Source organism: Carica papaya, chromosome 6, assembly GCF_054855325.1.
Source record: "Carica papaya isolate Zhongbai chromosome 6, ASM5485532v1, whole genome shotgun sequence".
Classification (NCBI taxonomy): Eukaryota; Viridiplantae; Streptophyta; class Magnoliopsida; order Brassicales; family Caricaceae; genus Carica; species Carica papaya.
The window spans coordinates 32,850,024-32,872,024 of NC_142314.1; the positions used below are offsets into that span (position 1 = coordinate 32,850,024).

The 22,001-nt window shown below is 36.9% G+C and overlaps 1 protein-coding gene across 1 annotated transcript in view; it reads right to left on the reverse strand.

Moving 5' to 3' along the window:
- The window catches only part of LOC110812865 (spliceosome protein-like protein), a 30,766-nt gene that overhangs the window by 4,562 nt on the left and 4,203 nt on the right, over positions 1-22,001 (reverse strand). The window lies entirely within an intron of this gene.

Below are 22,001 nucleotides of genomic sequence, written 5' to 3' on the forward strand. Positions count from 1 at the left end.
ACTCAGATGATAAGAGAAGGTCTTACTTGGTGATGTGGGATATGGTGAAACAACCATTTCAGAGGGGTAAGCTAGGAGTGAGATTTTGGTTGAGTTCAACTCGACTCTCCAAGGAAAGTGGCTTTGGAGGCTCATGTGGGAGCAAGGTAGCTTATAGAGGAAAGTGACAGTGGTTGAGTATGGAGTAGAATCATGTGGCTGGTATGTCAAGAATTCGAGGGGTTCACATGGCTCAAGGTTGTGAAAGAGAATCAATAGGGCAAAGGTGAATTCGAGAAATGCATCAGTTGGAAAACTGGGCCAGGGAGAAGATGAGTGTTTGGAGGGACGATTAGAATATAAGGGGCTCTATACTTTCAATTTCCTCCAGTCTTTGTCATTGCCGAGTATAAAGAGTGCCGTGAAATTCTACTTGGCACTCCCTTATAGGAGCACTTGGATTGTTGAATTATTCAAGAACTTGAATGATTGAGAAATTGATGATTACATAGAACTTTTCAATTTGCTTTCTCTAGTGGTGGTCTCCAATGAAATTTAGAATGAACCTTTTTGAGGCTTGAATTCAGACTTTTCTCAATCAATTCACATTACATGCATTTGACCAAAGGAGAGGGTATATGATAAGTTCCCTTTGAGAATGATTTGGAAAATGAAAGCAAGCCCTAGTATCATGCATTTATAATGATGGTTGAAATGTTTGAGAACCGGTTTGCGAATTGGAAGAGGAACTTCTTATCAAAAGGTGGAAGATACACTCTCATCAAAAGTACACTTGCTAACATTCCAATATACTATCTTACCACCCTAACTATACTGGTCAGCATTGCAAAAAGATTGGAATCAATTCAATGTTGCTTCTTATGGGGGGGAATGGTATTGAGAAAAGAAAGTATCACTTGGTTAGATGGCCAGAAGTTCAAAAAACCTCATAACATGGACGGTTTGAATATTAGATCTTTGGTCCATATGAAAAAGTCTCTTCAAGGCAAGTGGCTGTGGAGATTCTTCAAGGAAGAGGACAGATTATGGAGAAAGGTAATAGAAGCTAAATGGTGCGACCTTGATTTTGCTAGGGAGGGTTGCCGTGACAATAGGGGCCATGGCTTGGCATTATGGAAGAATATCAAACAGGGCTGGCCGAGATTTACAGAGTATATCAGCTGGAAATTGGGTAGGGGAAACTGCATAAGGTTTTGGCATGATGAGAGTCTGGATGGAGGATACTTGAAAACTAGATTCCCTAGAATATATGTCATTGCACAATCCAAAAACATAAGAATTGCGGAGGCATATGCGACGTAAAATGGAGGTTTGTCCTGGACAGTGAGTGTCTCTAGAAATTTAAATGATTGAGAGGTTTTTGATTATGAAGAGGTTTTGAGGCTGGTCTCACAATGTCAAATTAGTGATAAAGCGGACCAGATTAGATCGAAACCATCCAAAAAAGATGAATTCTCGGTTGATTCGTTTTATTGGTAGTTGGTGGGGCTAGGCAGGATAACATACCCCTTTTCCCTTCAAGACAGATTTGGAAATCCAATGTTCCACCTAGAATTGTTTTTTTCGCGTGGGAGGCTTGTAAAGAAAGTATATTGACACTTGATAAACTGAAGACTAGAGGTCAGATTGTGGTTAATGGGTGTTTTATGTGCAAGAAGGCTGAGTAATCTTGCTGCCACTTACTTCTTCACTGTGAGGTGGCCCACGATTTATGGTGCCAAATTTATAGATTGATTGAGACTAATTGGGTCATATTTGGTTCAGTTTTTGATGAAATCTGGGCTTGGAATGGGATTGACCTGAAAAAGAATATTGTTAAAATTATCTCTTTAACCTTTTTTGGGTCATCTAGAAAGAAAGGAATAAAAAGCATTTGATGGTATTGAAAGGGATATCAATAGACTAAGAGAGTTATGGTTTAATTATTTTGGTAACATTGTGTTGGATCATGACATCATTAGAGATGAGGATTTTGGAAAAGTTATTGGCTCCCTAACAATTTTGTAAATTTGTAACTAGGTGGTACCCCCATTAGTTCCCTGTTAATATATATTTATACTTTTTATCTAAAAAAAAATCTATTTGAGCTCCTTAATGAATTTCATGAGTCAGGGTCCATTAAATATTTTAACTCTACATTTTTTATAATTATTCCTAAGGTGGAGGAGCAATAAGTATCAAGGGTTTCGAATCTATCAGCTAAGGAGTGTGTATAAACTTATTGCTAAAGTGTTGTGGCAAGGAGAATGACTAAGGTGATGGGGAGAGTGGTGGGTGAGTGTCAGCATGTTTTTATGGAGTACAGGCAGAATCTAGATGCGGTGTTCATTGCAAATGAAATTGTGGATGAACTGCTTCACAAAAATATGGAGGGTGTCTTGTCTAAGTTAGATATGAAGAAAGCCTCCCTATGATCATATGAATTAGAGTTTCTTGACTATGTGTTGAAGTGAATGTGCTTTGGGGACAAGTGATGCAAATGGATAAATTCATGCATTTTTACTTCTTCATTACCATTATGGTTAACGTGGGTCTATCATCTTTTTTCAAAGCCTCCAAATGCTATAGGCAAGATGATCCCTTGTCCCTTTTACTATTTATTATTGTAATGGAAGCTTTTAATAAAACGCTTTGCAAAACTAAAGAACTTGAGATGTTTAAGGGTTTAAAAGTTGGCGATGGTGAACATACGAAATATGTTACTCATTTAGTTTTTACTGATGGTAATTTGTTATTCTGTGAACCAAAGGAGAGAGCTCCTTTTCACTTTATATGCATTTTGTTGAGCTTCGAAGTGGTTTTTAAGTTCAACAATAACTCAACCAAGTTTGAATTGGGGAGATTAGGTGATGAGATAGATGCTAATAGGTTGACTAGGATTCTAAGATGTAGAAACGTGAAGCTATCAATAAGATATTTAAGACTCCAATTAGGTGTTAAACTCAAAAGATGTGACAACTTGGAATCCTGTTATGGCGAGGTTTAAATAAAGGTTGGTTGGGTGGAATCCTCTTATCAACAACACGACAACCAACATCCCCATTTATTACATGTCTGTTAGGACCTAACCTTGACATGTGCTTTACTGGGACTATGAACAGTAAAAGATATTAAGTTAAGAAAATTAAAAAAAAAAATGAGAGAGGAGTCTTAAGAGAGAAAAAATAGTTGAAGCCGAGAGAGAGAAAGGGTGTTATAGAGAGAAATTAAGAGAAAAAATATTTTTAGAGAGAGAAATTGAGAGAGAGAGAGAGATTGAGAAAGAGAAAGAGAGAGGCCAAGTGACGCGGGAGGGTATGAGGAGGATCGTTTTGACTTCTGAAATTCCAACCAACGCATGCAATCAGAAGACTTAACCACTTAATTCCTCCTCCCTACTTGAATCTACACCCAATATAACATGCAAAAAGAAGACAATAGTGAAAAATAAAAAAAGAATAAAAGATGTCATGGATTACCCGATAAGTTGTTCCCAATTTCTTGGTTCAACAAGACTTCAGAAAACTCGCTACCTTTGAAGAAGTTGAAGAACACTCAAAGAAATTAGTCAAAACTAATTCTAAAGAAAGCAAAGCATAATTTTATTGATAAACTGAATTGTGATTTACATCATAAGAACTTAAGTTTTTGGATAGACTTTTATTGACTACTTCTAATCGGAATAGGATTACAAATTCCTATCCAAACTCTTAAACTTAATTTAACTAGAAAATGAATACATAAATAATTAGATAGTTAAATCTTATCCTAACTTAATTAAAATGATCAAAATAATCAAAAATAAATATTAAAATAATCTTCCCTCCGTATCCAAATCTTCAAGTAGATTGATTTTCCTTAAACTTCAAATTTGAGTAGAAATTCTCCACCAATTTCAGCATTTTAACCACAAGAATAATTTTGAAGAGATCTCTTGCACTTTGAATTCTTGTATAATTAGAAAAACAAGAGAATAAGTCCAAAAGGACCTAGGAAAAGGCTGTCGCGGGGCAGCTCGCTCTTCACGCATGGGTGGTGTGCGTCTGCCACGCGGGTCGTGCATGCCAGGCGCGTGGGTCGCGTGGACCTGCTGTGCGGGTCGTCTTCGTGCGCACACTGGGAGTTGGGCGTGTGCCTAGTCCGCTGTGCACATGGCGCAGGTGACGTGCATGCCTGCTGCTGTCTGCGTGCATGCTTGCACATGCCGTGGCGTGCAGGGCTGCCTGTTCGCATAGGCTTGAGAGTGCTACGCATGCAGCTGGGCGGATGGGGGCCTGTGTGCGTGCTGGGCGCTATTGCTTGCACGTCCGGCGTGCTTGGCCATGCGGGTGAGGTGCCCGCATGTGCAAGTAACACTGTTCACACGTGTGAAGGGCCCCACGCGTGTACCCAATGAGTATCCATACCCAAATCACATTCTAGACTTCCTTTTGGGCCGGCATCCATGGGTCGAGTCTTTCTTTGGCCAAGAGATCCAATAACTTCCTCGTTTCCTGTCTTTTCTGATTCTACCTCTTCTTAGGCCGAGATCCATATTCATTTAATCTTGATTCACTACCTTGGGCCTGTACCTGAATGGATTCAACTTGAGTACTTTCTGTTCAGGAACACTTTAAAATATGTTCAGGAAGCACACTGCTCTTTAACCTTTTCTGCCCCGAGAACCTCTTGTTTATCAATAGATTTTCCTCAGTTATTATCACATCACTGAGAGTTTAGAGAGAAAAGAGGCTGACATAAAGAGATAGAAGATAGATTTGTGAGATTAACTTCAATACATTCTGTGCTTGAGTTTTGTTTATAATCCATTATTTATATATATGAAACACTACATGATTCTTCATTTCGAATTGTCAATCGTCACAAAGAAGTGAAGAAAGTCCTTGTTTAGAGGGGATCCTTTTCGTTGGATGCATCAAGTGAAGCGAGAAAGATGAGTCGAGCCAGATCACTGCATGAAGAAATGGTTCAGAGGTTCAGGATCCAGTGGGGTTTTAGGTACCTCCTCCATGATCATGACACGCGTCCATCCATATCTCCGTTGATGTTGCCACACGTCTCATGTTTTCCTAGATTGTCGCCACGTGTTTAATCTTCTGGAATATTTCTTTAAGCAATCCATTCCTCTGTGTTCAATTCCAACATTTTCTTCATGCACCCTTCGTGATTCTCTATTTTCCCACTAATTTTCTTATATGTGCAACCTGTTCTCAACAATATCTTCTCCTTGACCATCAACCTTGTCTCTAAGGTTGAGATTCAATTTCCAAACATTTGAATATTATTATTATTATTATTATTTATTATTACTATATAGATAACTTCTTTTACTATGTTACTGAAGAATTCTCTGTTATGTTTTAGGATCATCTGCATTATCCTGTTGTTCTTCATTCAGAGATTGTCCTCTTCATCTTCTACTTCCTCTTCTACATATATCTTCATTGCCATAACTATTCTTTCTTTACACTGATGCTCCAAAAAGTATTTTTCCCAGCATTTGTAACATAGATTGTTTCTCCTCATTTCTGAATGATTTGGACCTTGCAGAGGTGATGCTTCTTGTAAATTTTGAATTTTAAAAAAAATTTTAGTGATAAGAACACTTTCTTTATAAAAATTATAGAGTGTTTCAATTTACCATGACAGCTGATGATAGCTACTGCTTATTCTTACCACAAGACCAACCCAAATGCTTGAGTCAAGGTGCGCAGCCTGTGCAACTTCGCCGTCAGTCCAAGTTCCTCTTTTAGACCACTTATAAAACTAGAGATAAAATATATTTCAAAAATTTGGGGCTTTCAAGTAATAACATGGTGACCTCATCTCTGCAATTTTTTCTTGATGTTGAAGGATAGTATCCTCTTAAATTAACTTATTAAATTCTTTCATAATGTCTACTACAGCTGATCCTCTAACCTTTCTATACAATTTATCCTGAAATATTTTCTACTCAAACATATTAGGGTCATTTGTTAACACATGAAACCAAATTTCCGCTCATCTCCCAAATACATCGAAGTTGTTTCCACTTTACTTTCTTCTGGAAAGTTGAACACATGAAAATATTTATTACATCTTCTGATCCATGCTCTAAAATTTTTTATTTTAAAGACAGGAATTTCAATTTTCGAACTAGTGTTTCCTGCTTGGTTACCCCTCTACTCTGAACTGCTAACCCTTATTTCTTTGGTTTTAAGGTTTAGTAAAATTAGTCCAATATTTAAAATAGAGGCAGAGGGGCTTACTCTTGCTGCTATTTCACCAATCTATACATTGTCTCACAAGAGTTCAGTGAGCCTTTGCATGTTCCCCGAACTTAACCAGTCTTTAGTCTATAATTGCTCGGGTTTGCTGCTCATATTCATACAATTTGGACCTTAAATCCAAGAGTTTCTGATTTACCTCATACATATTTTCCTCCAACATGGGCACCTTTTGATGTTCGGACAACGTCATTTTACTCTTATTTTTCATCATGAAACTTGCAAGAGTTTTTTTAAAATATTTAAGTAACAGAGAGAGATCGGGAGAGAGAAAGTAATAGAGACAGAAAGAGAGAGAAAGAAATGGAAGCCGAGAGTTTAGAGAGAAAAGAGTCTGAGAGAGGAAATACTCGGAGAGATAAAAGATAGATTTATGAGATTAACTTCAATATCTTTCATGCTTGAGTTTTGTTTACATCTATTGTTTATATACATGAAACGGCACATGATTCTTCATTTTGAATTGTCAATCATAGCCAGAGAAGTGAAAGAAAGTCAGCGATCCAGGGACAATTTGGTTGGGTTTTAGATACTCTTTCCATGACCGTGACATGTGTCCCTCTAGATCACTATTGATGTTGCCGCATGTCCCATGTTTTCCTAGATCGTCATGACTGTTTAATGTTCTTCAATATTTCTTAAGCAATCTGTTCCTCTAAATTCAAATCTACCATTTTCTTCATGCACCATTTATGATCCTCTGATCTCCTACTCATTTTCTTGTGCGTACAAGCTATTCTCAACAATGTCCCTATCAACAATCCACGCGAGTGTAGCCAAGAGATTGGAAACAATCTAGTATAGATTTTGTAGAAATTTAAAAAAAAAAATATTTACTTTATTTCCATTATATTTTTAGTGTTACAAATGACTTTTATATATATAAAAATTCCTAAATACAAATAAATTTTTTTTTCTTATAATAGCGATTCTAAATAATTATAAGAAATTAATAGTAAGAGATTTATAAGAAAAAATATCACAATTATTTAGGCAACAAAAAATTCATGTCAACAACTTCCCCTCAAGTTGGTGCGAAGATGTGATGCCCAACTTGAATATCAAGTTCTGAAAAGTTTTGTTACAAAATCTTTTAGTGAAGATATTTGTCACATGATTGCTAGAAGATACATGATATAAGCATAAAGAACCATCAACCATTCTTTTTTATGAAGTGACAATCAATTTCAATGTGTTTCGTCTGACCATGTTAAACTGGATTTTGGGCAATACTAATGGCTACTTTATTGTCACAAAATAATGATACGCTTCCTTCTTTAAACAATTTTAATTCATTCATTGGTTTCTGCAATCATAATAATTCACATATTCCTTGAGCCATTGCACTATATTCTGCTTAAGCACTAGAACGGACACTTACACTCTGTTTTTTGCTTTTCCATGTAACCAAGTTACCAGCAACGAGTGTGCAGTAACCAGTAATTGATCTTCTATTATTTAGAAATCCAGTCTAATCGGCATATATAAATGATTCTCTCTTAAGGTGGCTATTTCTGAAAAAGAGTAAACATTTTCTTAGTGTAGATTTCAAATACTATAATATTCGAAAGACAGTATGTAAATGAGTCTCCCGAGAATCATGCATGTACTGACTCACCATACTAACTGCATAAGCTATATCTGATCTGCTATGTAATAGATAAATGAGTATTCCAACCAATCTTCGATATCTTCCCAAGTCAACTGATGTACCACTGCTAACTTATAGTTTGTGATTACTTTCAATAAGGGATTCTGCTTGCTTGCAACCCATCATTCCAGTCTCTTATAATAAGTTTAGAATATACTTTCTTTGAGAACACTAGATCTAACAACCTCAATTCCCAACAAGTATTGCAATTTTCCTATATCCTTAATTTCAAATTCTCGAATAAAAAATCCATTTAGTCGAACTATCTCCTTTGTATCATCTCCAGTCACTACAATATCATTTATATAAATAATGAGAAGAGTAATCCTATCCTCTCAATGCTTGATGAACAGAGTATGATCAACATTACTTTGCTGATATCCGAAAGATGTCATAACTCTTCTGAACCTTTCAAACCATGTTCTTGCAGACCTTCCCTTGTGTTCTTTTATCTTTGAATCTCGGTGAAATTTGCATGAATACTTCTTCCTCTAAGTTCCTATGAAGGAAGACATTTTTTACATCAAACTGGTGTAAATCCCAATCAAGATTAGCAGTACAAGATAATAATATTCTGATTGTATTTAATTTTGCGACAGGTTCAAAGATTTCTTGATAGTCAAGTCCATAAGTCTGAGTATACCTTTTAGCCACTAGTTTAGCCTTATATCTTTCAATCGACCTATCTGCTTTGTGTTTTACAGTGAATACTCATTTACAACCAACCACATTATTTCTTGTAGGGTTGAAACAAGTTTTCATGTTTCATTTTTTGTCAATACTTTCATTTCTTCAATCATCGCTTCCTTCCATATGGAATCTCCTAAAACTTCTCTCAAATCTTGTAAAATAAACACAGAGGAAACAGACAAGACAAAACCTCTATAGAAGGGAGATAGAGAATCATAGGAGACAAAGTTAGATATACAATGTTTAGTACAAGTTCTTACTCATTTTCTAAAAACAATGGGTTTATCAGATAATTCACAAGATAAAGATGACTCACCAATATCTTCAAAAATTAAAGAAGCTTCTTGACCTGAGATAGATTGCATGATGATTTTTTCTATCTTATCTTTCCTTGAATACCTTTTCAAATCCGCTTTATCCAGTCGTCCAACATTTTCTTCTTGAATATGATCTTCTGACATAAAATTCTCCCCATGAATATGACTGTCAAGAGTGACCAAACTGTGCATCACCTCTTCCATTTCACTCTTCCACTGAAGAGGTGTTAGGGTAAAGCTCTAGTATGGTTCAGATTTTCTAAAAGTAACATCTATAGTCACAAAATATTTTCTAGATGGCGGATGATAACACTTTTAATCTTTTTGAGTGCAAGAATATCCAACAAATACACATTTAAGAGATTTAAGTTCCAGCTTACTCACATTTCTAGCATGGATAAAACAAACACATCCAAACACTTTGGGGGGAACAATATAAGAATTTGTACCTTACAAAACCTTCAGAAGATTTCTAAAATCAAAAACTTGCAAAAACATTCTATTAATAAGATAGGTAACTGAGAGAATTGCATCTCCCCAATAATATTTAGGTAGATTCATGGTAAACATTACTGACCGAGCTACTTTCAATACGTGTCTGTTTTTCTTTTAGCAACCTCATTCTATTTACTAGTACAAGCACAACTTATCTGATGAATTATCCCATTAGACTCCAAGTAGGCACGAAATCCACCATCCATATATTCTGTACCGTTATATGTTTCTATAATTTTAATTTGAGCATCAAACTGCGTACATACTATTTATGAAATGACTGAAAGTATAGGAACGCATCGCTTATGGTTTTCAACAAATAAATCCATGTTAATCTAGTACAACAGTCAATGAAAGTAGCAAACCATTTATGACCATATAAAGATGTATTTTGAGTAGATTCCCAAACATCATAATGAATGGTCATAAAAGGGGAAAGACTTCTATGATTACTCATATGATATGAACTCTCCTATATTTAGTTAGCTCACATGCATCACAAAATAAGGAATCCATCGAAGTTCTTTTAAACACATCCAAACACTTTTGTACCTTACAAAATCTCCAGAGAACTTCTAAAATCAAAAACTCGCAAAGACATTCTATTAATAAGATAGGTAACTGAGAGAACTGCATCTCCTCAATAACTTTTAGGTAGATTCATGGTGAACATTAGTGATCGAGTTACTTCCAATATGTGTCTGTTTTTCTTTCAGCAATTTCATTCTGTTCACTGGTGTAGGCACAACTTATTTGATGAATTATCCCATTAGACTCCAAGTAGGTACGAAATCCACCATCCATATATTTTTCACTGTTATTTGTTCTTATAATTTTAATTTGAGTATCAAACTGTGTACATACCATTTTATGAAATGACTGAAAGCATACAAACACAACACTTTTGGCTTTCAACAAATAAATCCATATTAATCTAGTACAACAATAAATGAAAGTAACAAACCATTTATAACCAGATAAAGATGTATTCTGAGTAGGTCCCCAAACATCATAATGAATGGTCATAAAAGGGGAAGGACTTCTATGATTACTCACATTATATGAACTCCTTCTATATTTAGTTAGCTCACATGCATCACAAAATAAGGAATCCATCGAAATTCTTTTAAATAATGTGAGACATAATTTTTCTAGAGCAAATAAAGAAGGATGTTCTAACCGTTGATGCAATTGTAAGATTTTCCTATTGACATCCGTATCTCCGAAGGCAACTTGATTCCTAATGACATTTCAACTTCCATTCAAGACATAAGTCATCTGCAGTCTACCAGTATCAATCGTCTTTCTTGTTTAAAGATCTTGAAGGACACAATGGTTAGAAAAAAAAAACTCAATTTTACGGTTAAAATGTCTAGTAAGGACACTAATGGATAAGAGACTGTCAGAAAACTATGCACATGAACAACTGAAGTCAGTGGAATGGTCGGAATACAATTAATGGAACTTGTTCCAGATATAAGAGTGCATGATCCATCGATGACACGGATATTTTTCCATTGAGTACACGGAAAATAGATCAGAAAATCTTTACAAAAGACTGTCATGTGTCTGTTAACTCCAAATTCTATAATCTAAGTATTAGAATTAGAAATAGTAGAAAGAGGAACAGTACCTGAGTTTACCATTTTTGACGTATCGGTAGAGAAAAAACAATACCCAGCTGCTAATTTCAACGAGACGAAAAAAATCCGAATGATGCCAAGAAATTTTCCAACACCAATGGAGACCAAAAAATGCTGCGAGACCAGAGAGATTATCAGAGATAAGTCTATCCAGCAAGACAGAAGAACCAGAGCCTAAGATAGAGGCAAGCACACGCTGCAGGAGACCAAATTGCGACCGGATTCTGACTAAAAAAAGCAAACCCGTTGGTGCTCCGCCAGACACAGTCGCATAGCTAAAAAAAGACAGATCGCGCGCAGTTGCGTGAAGAGGATCTGTTGGTGCAAGGGATTGCGCGGCTTGAACCTGAATAGTCTGTCATGCACATAAAATGCAATGCGCGAAATCAGAAAGCTGTGTTGAGCTTCTGGTGCACGAAATCAGATTGAAGAAATGTTGAGATTTGTAGCATTAACCGGCGGAACAGAAGATATTGCGAACTAGATGGTTGTGCTCGAAGGAGCAATGCAAATTGGCCGTACACGAACAAAAAACCGAGGAGAGTGGGTGTGGCCAGAAAAGAGAAACAGCGCGATCAAAGGCTGTGCATGAGGAAGCCGCGCGAACAATGGGTTGTGGCCGTAGCAGAGGGATCGAGTCGAATGGAGTAGGTCACCGGAATAGGGCAGTCGGCCGCATGTGAAGTGAAGACTTCGTTGGGTGGTGAGAAGATTCTATAGTTTAGAAAAAACCTTGAAGTAAAACCCTAAAAATACCCTTCTTTTTGCTTTGATACTATGTAGAAATTTAGAGAAAAAATATTTACTTCATTTTCACTATATTTTTTGATGTTACAAATGAGTCATATATATACAAGAATTCTTAAGTACAAATAAGAAAATTTCTCTTACAATAAAGATTCTAAATAATTATAAGAAATTAATAGTAAAAGATATATACAAAAAAATATCACAATTATTTAGATAACAAAATATTCATATCAACAGATTTCTATGGGAAGACACGAAGAATAGAAGAAAGTATCATCTTGTGGTGTTGGATGAGGTCAAAAACTCTCTACAATCGGCAATTTGGGTTTGAGATTTGGCAAAGGTTAATATGATCCTTCAAAGGAAATAACTTTGGAGGCTAATGAAAATGGTAGTCTTTGATGGAGCGAAAGCGAAGTTTGAGATCATGGACAAAAGATGGTACAACAGGCTCTCGTCTAGAATCCACAAGAATGGGCTGTGGAAAAAAAATCTATATGCGTAAGAGTAATTTCCAGGACTATATCAGCTGAAGGGTCAGTACTGATGATAGGATCAACTTATGGCATGATATCTAGTTAAAGGTGTAGAACACTCAAAGAACAGTTTTCCCAAATCTATGCTATTACTCAACACAAGAGTGTCTCAATACAGGTGTGTCCTATCATGGCACTAGAGGGAGGTAGAGTGGAATGTGGAGCTTATGAGAAATATCAATCATTGGGAAGTTGAAGCTCTTTTCTAGCCCTTGCTAGGGTTAGGTTTAATAGGAGTACGGATCAACCAGTTTGAAGAGAGATCTTTCTACTATCATTTGATTGAAAGAGAAACCATTGATGCTACTTTTCTATTTCAACAATAAATGGACGATTAATGCTCTAACTAGACTTGTTTTTTGCTTGGGAGGGTAGAAGTTGTATTTTGACTCTAAACAAGTTGATAAGGAGGGGGAGGATTTTGGTGAATTAATGGTTTTTATGTGAAAAGGAGGCAGAGGATTTTGATGAATTGATTTTTTTACGCAAAAAGGAGGCGGAGCCGTGTAATCATATCCTACTACAGTGTCCTTCTATGTATGAATTGTGGACCCTAATTTATGGAATCATAGGTATCAATTGAGTGATGGCTGGTTCCTGAGGGAAGGAAATTTGGGTATGGTAAGGCATTAATATTATAAAGAAGTATATTGGTCTCATACCTCTTGCTACTTTTGGGGTGGTGTAGAAGAAGAAAAACAAGAGAGTTTTTGAGGGAATGAAAGATGATTTTGATAGGATAAAAGATAAATGATTCTAGACCCTAGGTTTTTTTATTATTAGTCATTCTCTCTATTCTGTTGAGGACTTTGGGAAGCTTATTGATAACTTGATCAATATGTAAATATTATTGTACATGTGCATGAATCATATTATACTATTTTTGTTTTTTAAAAAAATCATATATCTAATATTAATATCTTGAAGAGGTTGCATACATTAAAACTTCTTCACATTGTGCATATGTGGTAATTATTGTCATATGAGTATTGAATATGTATTTGACCTATATGTGATGATTACAGAATTATAAGATACTTTAAAAGAATATATAAATAAAGTAAAATCTTCAACTAAAGTTTCTGGCAACCTCAAAGATCAAAGCATGAAATTTCTCATGAACCACCTTCACCAATAATATAAGAATTCCCATTTCTTAGTAAAGTTGTTTTTTTAAAAAAATAAAAGATGAAAGTATTATTATTCACAAAAGGTATTAAGGGAGTACCACCCAGTTACATAATAGTTACATATCAATTAGGTGGTCAATGACGCACCCAAAGTCATTCCAATCTAATATGCCATGACCCAGTAAAGTAGATCCAAAAGTATGAAATCATCTATTTCTTGATGTTTATAAAGTCCTTTTCTATTCCCTCAAAAACTCTAACATTCTTTTCCTTTCATACAACCCAAAAAATGATAAGTAGAATAAAAAAATAAATGTTTTTTCTTTTTACAAATACCTGCCCAGGCCCATAATTCCTTACTTACATTACCCACCATAACCCATCTCATTCTCATTAACCCGAACACCAACATCCATAAGCTATGAGTAACTGGGCAAAATAGTAAGATGTGGTCACATGTCTCCTATCAACCTTGCATAAGAAACATCAATTAGCAAGGATGTCGCCCCGCCTCCTTAACATGTCAATGATCAAAATACTTCCTCTTGAGGCTTCCCAAGCAAAAAAAGCCATCCTAGAGGGGGCTGTAACTTTCCAGATTTGTCTAAATGAGGCTGTCATATTATTCTCATTGTCCTCTTTAGTTATAAGATTGTAATAGGACTTCACGGAAAATCCATTCTTCTCATCCAACTTCTATATCTTCCTATCCTTCTGATTATCCATGTTAATTTCTGCCAGCACATTGAGTAAATTACAATATTCATCAATTTCCCAGTCCTGCAAGTTCCTTCTAACCTGTACACTTCACTCCCTTCCTGCATCAATATTTTCATACACTTTATCCACTGTAATGTCCCTCTCACCAGCAATATTGTAGAGATTGGGGAATCTGTTTTTGATTTTGAAAGTCCCCGCCCATTTATCTTGCCAAAACCTCACTCTTTCTCCATTCCCCACCTTCCATCCCATGCAATCCCAAAAACTACTACCTTCCCCACTGATTTTCTTCCATAAACTCATCCCATGAGGTTTGTATTTCCCTCTTCTCCCGCCATCCTGCTCCCAATCCCCCCATCTCGCCTCCACCACCTTCCTCCAAAGTTTGTCATTCTCAATACAATACCTCCAAAGCCATTTCCTGTGAAGTACAACATTCGAACCCACAATTGATCTAAGTCCAAGCCCGCCCCTATCCATAGGTTTCTTCACCTCCTCCCACCTTACCAAATGATATTTTCTACAACTATCATCATCACCCCAAAGGAATCTGCATTGGATCCTTTCAAGCTTTGAAGCCATGCTAACCGGAATAATTAATATAGAAAGATTATAAATTGGGAGATAAACTAACGTACTCTTGTTAGGGTAAGCCTTCCCCCTTTAGATAAAAAACTCATCTTCCAACCCGCAAGCCTCCTCTCAAACAATTCACAATCGAATCTCAAGTCCTACCATCTTTAAATTTTGCCCCAAGGAGAATCCCAAGATATTTGATGGACAGCAAAGTGATTTTACAGCCCAACACCCTAGCCATCTCCAACTCATCCGTCCTATCCCCCATCCTAACCATTTCCGTTTTTCTCATATTGATTCTCAGCCCGAACACCATTTGAAAGCAAATTAAAATACATCTCAAATGAAGCAAAGATGATAAGTCTGGTTCACAAAAGATGAGTGCATCGTTGGCAAAAAATAAATGAGAAACCTTCACCTTACAATTGCCATTCCCCACCAATATGCCTCTCACCAGATCGAGCTCTCCAGCTCTCTCCATTAGCCTGTTAAAGGCTTCCATGACAATAAGAAAAAGAAGGGGAGACAGTGGGTCCCTTTGGCGAAGGCTCCTCGACACTCTGAAGAAAGACGAAGGACCACCATTCACCATCACAGCAAAAGAGGTCGTAGGTATACAATTCTTTATCCATTTACTCCATTTACACCCAAAACCCATTCTTTCAGGCATATAAATAACAAAATCCCAACAAACATGATCATAAACCTTCTCCATATCAATTTTACAAATAATACCTTCTTTTTTCTGCCCCATCATATCATCAACTATCTCATTAGCCACCATAAGAGCATCAAGAATTTGTGTTCCTTCCACAAATGCATTTTGGTTCTCCCCCCAATAATTTTGCCCAAAACCTTGGACATTCTTTTAGCCAGAATTTTAGATATCAGTTTATAAATACTACCCACTAGGCTAATTGATTTGAAATCTTTTATATTACAAGCTCCAGCAATCTTTAGGATAATAATCAAGAAAGTTATGTTACTAGATTTGACAAAAGCCACCAGTTATGTGAAAATTATGAAAAACAGCCATGATATCATCTTTAATGGCAGCCCAAAAATCCTGAAAAAACTTCTCCTGGGGCTTTGTCGCCATTGCGTTGCCTCAAACAGTCCACAATTTCCTCTTCTGTAAACGGCACCTCTAGTCCCTCCTTGCTGCCAGCCGATAGTTGCCTAAAAAGAAGCTCATCCAATCTCGGTCTCCTCTCCTCCTCTTCTGTATAAAGCTTAGTAAAGTAATCCTTTGTTCTCTCTCTTAAGGCAGTATTACCCCTAACAGTATCCCCACCAAACTCCAGCTTCTCAACATAATTGTTCTTCCTTCTAAAGTTTGCCAAACTATGGAAATATTTTGTATTTCTATCACCCTCCTTAATTCACCTCTTTCTAGCATTTTGCCTCCAAATTCATCTTAGCAGCAATATCCAATTTTAATTCCCCTCTCCTCTCCCTACCCCCTTCCCCCAACAGCCCATCCATCTCCAAAAAGTCCAGCTCACCCAACTCCTCTAAATTGTCATTGAATATTCTGTCGGATCTGTCCCCCTCCTCCTTAGACCATTTTTTTACTTCTACTTTCAACCTCTTCAATTTGGAAGCAAGCATGAAGCTGGTCGTGCCTCTTTCATTTTCCTGTCTCCACACATCCTCCACCAGCTTCCTGAAACCCTCCAATTTCAGCCATTTGTTATCCAACCTAAATGGTCCTGGGCCCGATATGATACCATCCGGGATAATACAAATAAGAAAGTGGTCAGAAATAGGTCTTTGTAAAACTTTTTGGCTTAACCCATCAAGCTGCACAAGCAAACCGTTAGAAATAAAAAACCAGTTGATTCTCGACCAAAAGAGCCTATTCGAACTACTAGACCACGTTCACTTTTCCCCCATCAACGGGATATCCACCAACTCAAGCTTATCCACCAATTTCCCTTTGATTAACATTCTCCCCAGATCTCTCACCCCTAATTAATATCATGTTAAAATCCTCACCAATTACCCATCCGTCACCCCACTTTACTTTACAATTCATGAGCTCATCCCATAAACAGTTTCTCTCCTCCCTGGAACCTCTACAATATATTCTAGAAAAAGTCCAATCATTCCCCCTGCCACTCCATCCAAAAAGGCACGAAATGGAGACCCTACCCCTCACAACCTCTTTGCATTTCATTTTATGACCATTCCACATCAATAGAATGCCCCCAGCCGTCCCCACTACCAGAAGATGAACCCAATCAACTTTGCCTTCCTTCCAAAGGTTATTAATCACTTGCTAATTGACCTCCTCTATCTTAGTTTCTTACAGGCACAAAACATCAAGCTTCCATCTTCTAATACACCCTTTGATAACCGCTCTTTTTTTCCTATCATTCAAACCCCTCACATTCCAAGAAATTGTTTCTCCTACCATGAAGACAATGTCAACAAACAAACCCTCTCCTCCTTCCCGTATTTCTTCTTTTTTTTATAATTGACAGATCACTACAATATTTTCAATTCACGATTTCCTCCCTCCCCCTGCTTCTTTTTGCTTTTCTTCCTTATTTAACTCTTCTTTCCTTCCTCCATAAATCTGGTTTCGATTTCCTCAAGCAGAGAGAGTATTCTATTTTCCATACTATTAAAAGACACACCAAACATTTTACTAACCTTTAAGAAATTCCTCTGAACCCAGTTAGAATAATGTTTCTCCAAGCTTCCCTCTTCTGTTTGATCCATCGGTGCATGAAACCACTGATTCTCACGGGTGATGGAAGTCACATTCAAGCCTTCTTCACATTCTTCATCCGGACCATTATCTCATACAACTTTAGACTCTCTTCATCAAAGTACAACTCTCCTCTTGTCTCGGCTAGAATATCATTATCTGGTTCTCCTTCAGCATCAAAATGAGCACCCATTGAAGAATCGACAAACACTATTCTTCACTCCCCTTCGCGACCACCTCCCCCCTTATCCTTTCACTTTCCAACATTTCTGTCTCTGCACCCTGGAAAACCCTCACTATTTCCTCATCTTTCTTTTCTGAGTTCTCGGGAGCAAAATGATGGCTCTCGGGAACCCTAATTTTTGGAGAACCAAGTTTCACCCGCTTCGATCTCTAGACTTTGACTCGCTCCCTACCCAAACTCCTACTAGGCCTAGGTTGATCAACCCACTTCCCTTTCTTAGCCCATAGTAATTTCCTTTTCAGCCCATTTTTTACTCTTTCACAATATAGTTTCCGTTCAAACTCCCTCACATGCCCCCCTTTCTTTCTAATTTCAAATTATGAATCAACCTGACCCACCACACTCTGATCAGATAGGTTCTCTTGCCCTACCTGAATAGAATCAATTGCCGGTTTCAGAAAAGTTTCAACAAATATTTTTCCGAACCATTTCCCCTCTTGAAGGCCTAATTTCAAGCAACACTCCGAGCATCTGAATATAAAAATCGTCTGATCCTTCTTACTCTTTAGAATCGGTGCATTTTTTTGCTCCTCTCTTCGTAACCCAATCATGGGGGATTAACTTCACTCCCACCACCTCATGGATTGCTTCCATCATCTGCCACCACCCCTCAGCTTTGTCCCCCTCTGGAAGGAAGGTCCTGTTGATTCTCCCCTTGGATCCTTCAATCCCTTCCGACAGTACCAGAAACTTCCCTCTTTTGTTACCACTCAATGCCATCCAAAGGTTTCTCCAACTGCTTCTTCTACTCCTCCCCCACGCCCCCTCCTCCTTCCATATAAACTCTCTGAAATACTGAATGAGCCATTCAATATCACCCTTCTAGAAGAAAATTGATTTCCGAAAGCCCCTCCCGTTTTCGTAAATTCTAACTCCGCTACCCTCTCTAACCACATCAAAAGACTTTTATTCAAGCACTAAAAACCGCCTCAAGCCCACCACCATAGTAATCTGAAACGACCATCGCCGCCTAGCGACAGTCCACGAAGAAAAACACCCGCTACACTCTATCTGGCGAGTGACAAGCGAGATCGCTTCCACATACTTATCAAACGCTTTGTTGTTTCTTTCTTTCCAAACTTACCTTATTGGTAATGTGTTCCCAAGACAATGGTGAACCCAATTTCTCAAGGTTTTCTCGTAGAGCTGTAAAATTCTATCTCTCTTTAATAAACCTTAACTTAAAAAAAGTTATGGAGATCACCCCAGATTTCCTCTCCTGCATGGTCCCTGCACCTACACCATTATTTTCTTTTGCAACTTCTTTCTTTCTCTTAGTAAAGTTGTTCTTGCCAATCATGTTGAACAACCTCCTTCTTGTGTCTTTGTTTTGACTCATGTTCCCCTAAATCTACAATTTTGATAATAAAGTTCTTATCTTCTCACGGAGTTTATGAGAATCCTGAGTTGCAAGCATTTGGAGTTTAAGTTCTTGCTTTATCATTATTGATCCTTCATCACTTCAAAACTCAAAGTTGAGTTTTCACCAAATGGGGTAGAATGATATTGAACAAGAAGATTTTAATTTAGAATAAATCTTCGATAAGGAAAATTTTCAATAATAATAATTATTATTTTGTATTTTTAATTCATTTAGGTTATTTATCTTTTACAATATTTTATTTTCCCACTCCTATAGATTTTAGTACTATAAAAATTAGAATTTAGATTTCTTTTTTTATAATTTTCTTTACTTGTTATAATAAATACCTATAGTCATGAAGATCAAGATAGCCCAATTCATATTCAGCCATATGGGAGCTCATATGGAAGCTCACAGCCACATGAGACATTATGGCCACATGGAAGATACCGCCACATAAGGTTAAGAGATCATGGCTTAGGTCACATTTTTTTCTTGGAAATAAAAAATGTAAAGTATGTATTAAAATGGTACCAAAGGAACGGGGGTACCATCCATATACAAAAGCATTTACAATGAAGTTAAGATATCAATGACATCTCCAAAATCCACATCACTAGTGATATCATAACTTAGCATAATCGATCCAATCAAATGCATCCACCTATCTTTTAGTCTATTAGTACTACTCTCAACACTATTCAAAGCTCTCATATTCCTCCCTTTCCAAATAACCCCAAAAACAGTCAAATGAATAATATTTGCAACATTTTTTTTTACATAGAAACCATCCCAAGCCCAAATTTCCTTCCCAACCGAACCCAAGATAAAACCCAATTAATCCATAATAAACCATAAATCATACACCATAAGCTATAAGCTGTAGAACACTACAAAAGTAAATTGTTACACGTCTCTTCAGCCTTTAGACAACAGTAGCATCCGTTGACAATGATCCTGCTCTTGTTTTTCAATCTGTCCAAAGTTAGAATTTTTTTCCCAGCATGCCTCCCACACAAAGAAAGCAATTCAGGGAGGAATTTTTGTCTTCCAGATTGAGCTTTGCCGGAAACTCCTTTCTGATTTCATCTCCCTTGCCACTTAAATATTTGTAATAAGAAAAAACAGAAAATTTTCCATCCTTTTCCAGATTCCAGACAACCTGATCAGCCCTATCAGAAATTTGCTGTGAATCAAGAAGCTGTAGGTCTTCAAATTCTTCAATCTCCCAATCATTTAAATTCCGCTTCACACTAATACACCAAACAGTACTTCCACTTATGACACTATATGCCTCTTCAACGGTCATCCTATTCGATTGGACAATATTATAAATCCTCGGGAATTTCCTCCTTAGACATCCATCACCAACCCAGTCATCCTCCCAAAAATTAATTTTGTTGCCTCTACCAACTTTCCACTTTATACACTGCTGAAAGGGTTTCCACATCATTAAAATTTTCCTCCATAAACCACGCCCATGAGGAATTTTAATTCGGTCATCACTATTGTTGTGCAAGTGCTCACCCCATCTTGTTTCTATAATCCTTTGCCATAGTCTATTTTCTTCCCCCCAATACCTCCAAGAGAGGCAATCAAGACACAATTCAACCTGAACTCATGAGGAAGCTCGTCCACGTGGAGATGAGCATAGAATTGACCCAACTCAAGATGTACTTGGGCCATATGGATGAAATATCACAAGATCATGGGCCAAGAAACTCAAGCAAGATTTTCAAACTTATGTTCAAAGATGGATTCATGAAGAATTGGAGGCCAAATCCTTTAGGCATTTGGGAGAGGTGGCACAATAACTTGTCCTACAACTCATCAAAACCGAGCACTAAAGAGTCCTACAAATCATGGACTCTCGGCCAACTCATCCATAAGAGTTTTCAACCTTCTCCAACTCACCATAACTGATCAACAAGGAGTCCTACAAATTAGGGACACTCGGCCAAACACGTTTCTACAAGGTAAGCATCAAGAGTCCTCAAAATCTCAGACTTTCGGCCAATTACTCTCATTTCTGCTCTCTCCTTTTATCATGGCCAGGTTGGATGGAATTGTGGAACATATTGAACATGTTAATAATAAAAGAGTCCTTACTCTCATCACTCAAGAAAAACCGATTATAAGGAATCCTTATCCTTCATAGAATCCAATCACAAAGGATCCTTATCCCACAAAATAAGAGTCCTTAAAAATCTTCAACAATCGGCCAAAATTTTCTACAAGGAGTTTTTAGCAATCACTCCTCTCATCTTGATTGGATTTAACTTCAAATAAAACTCATGAAGTATATTAAACATGTGAAAGCTCAAGAATCCTTATCCTACAAGGGCATGTCGGATTTCAACTTATCTACATCAACAAAACTGAAACTCTTCTCAAATTAAAGTCCTTGGTGAGGTGAAAGAAGAACCCTATTACTATAAGTCATGGTGGGCCAGCTAAAGAGAGAAGAGTCCTTATCATGTGTATTTTATCATATGTTAATTATGATCTTTAAAGAGTTCTTGTAATATTTAAGATAAGCATTGTAGTTGCAAGTCATTATTAGATTAGGAATCCTTTTCCTTTAAGTAATCTCACGGCCTACATCTATAAATAGGCCTCATTGTAATTGTTCTCATCATTCAATTTAGAAATATAAATCATTAAACTATTCAAGCTTAAGGTAGCTGACAACTAGCTTGCTTTTGGGAAGGTTTCTTCAACTTTCTTGTTGAGTGAAAAACTGGTCTCAACTTATCAAAATATTCTTATGGTGTTTTAATCAATTTTTGTTCTTTTATCTCAAGTACTTTAGTTCTAATCACAGGTTGATTGTAGATTAAATAGGGAAGGTTTATTTAGGCATTAAGTTTCTATGCTAATTATTTATGTGCAGGTTCGGATTGTATTGTTGATCCTGAGTTTCGC